Consider the following 6,418-nt stretch of genomic DNA (forward strand, 5'->3'; position numbering starts at 1 on the left):
GATCAGCCCTTTGAGTCGTCTGGATACGCCATGCTCAGCCGACGAGTGGCGTTTCATTTGGATAATATCTGTCTTGGTCCTTTTAGGATAAGTTCACAATGTTATCAAAAACTTAGATTTAACGGTAACTATCTGAATTCATTCGTCAATCCGAATCTTAATAGAATTGGAGATTAATATTTATAAATTCGGGAAATTTTTTAATTTTTTTTTTGTCTAATGCGTGCAAAAAGGTAAATTTTCTTTTTAAATAATTAGATAACGCAAAAAAAAAAATAATAATTAGATAAGCTGTGTTTTTATTTTTTAATAATTCAAAAAATGATTTGAATGATAACAAATTCGACTTGAAATCAATTTCTACTGGTGGGGAGAAAGATAGCAAATTACATCCATAGTCACTCAATTTTAACCATTTTAACATTATGGCTACTGAAATTCAATTATTAATGATATGATCACTTAACTTTACACTTTCCAACACTGGTGGTGGTCACTTAATTTTAACTAACTCCTCAAAGTGACTATTAACGACCATTAACGAACTCAAAATAAAAATATTCAAGATTAAAAATTATTCAGAACGACATTTATCATGAAATCACATTTTTGGAGCTTTCTCTCTCAAAAAATTCACTATTAAAAATTGTTCAGAACGACGTTTTAATGCATATCAATCAAGTTTTGGTGCTAACACGTGTCATTTTAAATTGATTTGATAGAAATATTGAATTAAAAGGTCAAATCGATAAATGGCTTCAGATTTATTTGGCGTAAAATGAACTTTTCTGTGTCAATTTAGTTTATAACGAGTCAAATTAATCTAACACATATAATTAGTAGCGTTTTTAACACATGTTAATCAAGTTCTTGTACTAATACATATTATTTTGAATTGATTTGACTAAAATGTTGAATTAAAGTGTTTCAAAAAAAATGTTGAATTAAAGAGTTAAATTAATAATGGGTCATGATTGATTTGGTGTAAAATGAATTTCTAGGTATCAGTTTAGATTATAACCAGTCAAATTAGTCCAAAAACAACTCAGAGAAAAAAAGGTTAATACACAAACTAAATTCTGATACCATCAAAGATAGAGAGAGAAAAGAAAAACATAAATAAAAAGAGATAGAGATGATTGTGTAATTAATTTTTTGGGTAAATTCCAAAAAAAAACCCCCTGTGGTTTGATGTTGTTCCAAATAAACCCTTGTGGTTTGGTTTTACAAAAAAAAAGGACCGTGGTTTCGCCGTTACCCGAAAAACGGAAATTGACTTAACACCGTTAAAAATGCTGACGTGGCAAGGGGCAGAGTTGGAAAATCGTTTTTTTTTTCTTTTTCTTTTTCTTTTCCTTTTCCTTTTTCTTTTCCTTTTTCTTTTTCTTTCCCTTCTCCCTTCTTCTTCCTTCTCTCCTCCTTTTTCTTCCTTCTCTCTTCTTCTTCTTCTTATTCTTTAAATTTCTGAAATTTAATTTTTTTTAATTTTTCTTTTTCTTTTTCTTTTCCTTTTCCTTTTTCTTCTTCTTCTTCTTCTTCTTCTTCTTCTCCTCCTCCTCCTCCTCCTCCTCCTCCTCCTCCTCCTCTTTCTTCCCTTCTTCTTCTTCTTCTTCTTCTTCCTTTTTCTCCCCTCCTCCATTCTTCTTCTTCTTCATCCCAAGATCTGACTGTATCCCCTCCTCCAGATAATTAACCTCCGATTTCTGCACATAGTTCAACATCTTCGTCCTCTGGCTAGAGAGAAGCTCAATTGAAGCTAATTTGCATAAATTGCACCTGTAAGGACCATAAGGTGCGAATCCGAAAGAAGAACCGCTGTAATCGACGATCTGAGCTTGAGTTGAAGGAGGACGGTAGGCTATGAATTTGTCGTCCTCCATAAGACCGAGATGGCAACAAGCTTGGCCTAATGAAACAGTAATTAAACTCAGTGGGTTAAGTTGGGAGTTTTATATAACAGTAATTTTTTTCAAGGAATTTCGTTTCTCAATCCAAGATCTGACTGTATCCTCTACATTTACTCAAACCAATAGAAACATTTCTACTGATATACACATTAAATAAAGCCATTAATTATATACCGAAAATCACAGCAACAAAAGATGTATATACATAAAGAAGTTGTCATAAAATTACCTCCATTGCCCTTCTTTGTCGCAAATTTCCAGATTTCCGAAGAAATCTGGAATTTTCCCGAAATCTGGAAATTCCAGATTTCGGGAAAATTCCAAATTTCTTCGAGTAAGGGAATTTAAAAAAAAAAGAATAGAAAAAAAGAAGAAGAAGAAGGAGGAAGAAGAAGGAAGAAGAAGAAGAAGGAGGAGGAGAGAAGGAAGAAGAAGGGAAAGAAAAAGAAAAAGAAAAAAGAAAAAGAAAAAAAAAAAAAAAAAATTTCAGAAATTTAAAAAAAAAGAAAAAGAAGAGAATAAGAAGAAGAAGAAGAAGAAGAAGAGAAGGAAGAAGGAGGAGGAGAGAAGGAAGAAGAAGGGAGAGGAAAAGAAAAAGAAAAAGAAAAAGGAAAAGAAAAAGAAAAAAAAAATTAAAAAAAAAAAAAACGAATTTCCAACTCTGCCCCTTGCCACGTCAGCATTTTTAACGGTGTTAAGTCAATTTTCGTTTTTCGGGTAACGGCGAAACCACAGTCCTTTTTTTTTTGTAAAACCAAACCACAAGGGTTTATTTGGAACAACATTAAACCACATAGGTTTTTTTTGGAATTTACCCTAATTTTTTTTGGTTTGTTTGTGACAATTAGATAATAAGAGGGGTTAATTTATAAATTAAATAAATATAATGACAAAATTAACTCTTTTTCTTTTGACTTTTAACATTGTTAATCAATTTGGTATGTGTTTGCTAACAGAATGAACCTCAATGTACCAGTTTGTAAATTTTTAAACAACAATGGTGCCGATCGAAAACAGATATGACCACAAGGTTTATTTTTATACTTTTTATTTTTTTAGTTAACTTATATTTTTTTTTGGTAGAAAGGGAAAGGAAAACAAAACAAAACAAAAAACCTAACCTGGGATCAGTCTAGGAAGGCTGACCCCAACCCTGTCCTCAAGAAGAGTAGACAAAAGAAAAGAAGGAGGAACAGAAAGGGCAGAAACACCTAACATCCCCCCATGCCCAGCTGCAGCCAAGCGATCCGCCACACGGTTTTGCTCCATGTAAATATGGGAGAAACTAAGAACTTCAAAGGCAGGACGAAGCCTCAAAATAGCTTTGATAAGATTCTGGCTGCTCAGGCAAAGGGCCTGGCAATCAGAGATCCTGTTGATAGCCACCAAATTATCAAATTCCACCAAAAGCCTCTTAATACCCATGCGAGTGGCCAGTTTAATTCCTGACAGAATACCCCAGAGCTCTGCAGAAAAGGACGAGCCCATCCCCAAGTTGTGAGTAAACCCAGCCAGCCAAGCGCCACTAGCATCCCGAAGAACTCCTCCAGCAGCAATTCTACCATCACTAAGGCAGGAGCCATCCGTATTCAGCTTCACAAACCCTTCTTCAGGCCTACTCCAACCAATTAAATGGACCATTTTTTCCGGGGAAGGTCTAACAAGGGGCTCCCCTTCAAAGCTATCTAAAATAACAGAGAGCTTTTTTGAGAAGTAACCAAGTAAGTCAGGGATAAGGGTAATCTTCTCAGAAAATAACTCTTCATTCCTCCATTTCCAAATTTGGTGACAGATAATAGCGAAGAAAATGTCACCATGATCCATATTGGCTAATAACTTCCCACATGCTCCTTTTGAGAACCAGTCAACTTCAGCATGAGCCATAAAGGACGGGAGGAAGTGGATAGGAAGAACCTTACTCCAAATCCCTCTGCTTTTGGGGCAGTCCCTAAGAGCATGGCACAAGGTTTCAACATGGCCATTGCACCTACTGCAAGTGCCCGACTCCGCCAAGTGCCTTCTATGTCTTTTCGCATTAGTGAGCAACCTGTCCTTTACTCCCAGCCATAGGAAACTCCTAATATGGTAAGGGATTTTAAGGCCCCAGATATACTTCCAGATATCCAAGGGAGGCTCGTCCCTGAAAGGGAGAAAGGCTTCATAGGCCGAATTACAGGAATAAGTGCCATTGTTGGTCAGGGCCCAACAATGCTTGTCCTTATCTTCCTCATGATTGCTAATTTTGATTCCTCTTATTTTCAGGAGAATATCCAGGTTAAAGAAGGTGTCAAATTTTGACCAGATCTAGTCACCTTCAGAGTTCACCACATCGACAATTTTCCAGTAACGGGTGTAATCCGGAGGGGGTGAGTTACACACTTTTATAAGTGGTTTGTCACCAATCCACGTATCATACCAGAAACTGATGGATTGACCATTTCCCACCTCTAGACCAACTCCAGTATAGAACTCTGCAAACACAACGTTAAGCCCTTTCCAGAGGAAGGAACAATTAACAACTCTCTCCTTAGGGCCACCAAAAACTTTATCTTTCCGATACTTACCACAAAGAAGACGAACCCAAAAAGAGGAAGGGCATTGCCACATCCTCCAGAGAAGCTTCATCAAGAGGACCTTGTTATTATCTTTTGCTTGTCTGATGCCAAGGCCCCCTTTGCTCTTTGGTTGGCAGACCTCTTTCCAAGGAACCAGGTGAACCTTCCTCCCACTCCCAGATTCTCCCCAAAGGAATCGCCGGTTGATTTTGTCAAGATCTTTGAGAACCGGATCAGGGAGCCTACATGCTTGCATAATGTGGTTCGAAGCCGCACAATTGACAGACTGGATTAAGGTAAAATGACCAGCAAGCGAAAGGGAGTTGGCTTTATCCAGAGTATCTTTAAAAGAAGCTTTAGAGACTCTGTCACTATGAAGAGGAACCCCAAGATACTTACCCAAGGACTGAGTAAGGGGAATACCGGACAGATTGCTAAGTCTTTTGCTCAGGCTAATATTCATGTTCTTAGAGTAAAGCATCCGAGACTTCTGGATATTAATCTTCTGGCCATAAGCCGTACAGAAGCAATTAAGAATACCCATCACCACACTAATTTGATCCTCAAACCCTTCAATGAAAAGCATCACATCATCAGTAAAGAATAAGTGGGTGATAGAAGGGCAATGTTTATTAATGGAGACAGGGTGGAGCAGACCCTTGCTAACCGCCTCTTGGATCAGGTGAGACAATCTTTCCATAGCAATAACAAACAGGAAGGGGCTCATCGGATCACCTTGGCGAATCCCCCTGGAGGGTGTAAACTCTTCTGACATATCTCCATTAATCATAACCTGGAAAGTAGGAGAAGAAATGCATTTCTCAATTAACTTCCTCCAGGATTCAGGGATACAGCAGACTATCCATCAAAAAGCTCCAGTTCAAGCGATCATAGGCTTTCTCTAAGTCCAGTTTGAGAGCCACAATCCCTTTCCTACCTTTCTTTATCTTCATGGAATGGACCATCTCCTGGGCAATGACGACATTGTCCATCATTTGCCTGCCCGGAACAAAACTCCCTTGATTTTGGCTAATAATATCCGTGAGTATATGCCGGATTCTATTAGCCACAATCTTGGCGATAGCTTTGTAAAGCACATTACAAAGGCTGATGGGCCTCAACTGAAGAAAGGAGGAAGGCTTATCAACTTTCGGGATCAGAACTAGGAGGGTTTTATTAACCAGCCTAATATCATTAGAACCACCAAAAACACCTAACACAAAGTTGTAAATACCCTCTTTCACAATGTCCCAGTGTTTATGGTAGAAACTAGCAGGAATACCATCGATCCCTGGAGCCTTAGTGGAGCCGATACTGGAGAAAGCCCGATCTATTTCTTTCAGGTCAATAGGCTGGAAAGCTTCCTTAATAACTTCCTCCCCTAATCTGGGAAAGGAGATTCCAGAGTGGGCACACATTAAGTCCACAGCATCCTCTTTAAAGAGGTCTTTGTAGAACTCGAGGGCAGCCCGTCGGATATCTTCTTCCTCAAAAATCCAAACACCATTGGAATCTTTAATGGCATCATCCTGTTCCTCTGTCTCCTGATAATCGTCGAAAGGTGGAAAAACCTGGTATTACGGTCTCCATCCCTAATCCAAGCCTTCCTAGACTTCTGGAACCAAAGAAGTTCTTCCTGTCTAAGAACATCCTGCAACTCGTTTTGAAGGGATCTGAGATGGCAATTAAGATTGTGGTCAAAACGGATCTCTAAACAACGTTGAGTGCCTTCCATCATCCTCAAAAGATTGTTCTTTCTTCTTATAATATGGCCAAAGGTGTTTTTATTCCACTCTTCCACATTCCTCTTGAATCCCTCAGCAGCACGGAGAACATCAGAGTGAGGATGCCAATTATCTTTGACAAAGTTCTTAAATTCAGGATGGGCATCCCAGGCAATAAGATACCTGAAAGGTCTATTTCCTTTAATCCGATTTCCTTTAACCGTTTTAATCA

Source organism: Euphorbia lathyris, chromosome 9 (genome assembly GCF_963576675.1).
Source record: "Euphorbia lathyris chromosome 9, ddEupLath1.1, whole genome shotgun sequence".
Taxonomy (NCBI): Eukaryota; Viridiplantae; Streptophyta; class Magnoliopsida; order Malpighiales; family Euphorbiaceae; genus Euphorbia; species Euphorbia lathyris.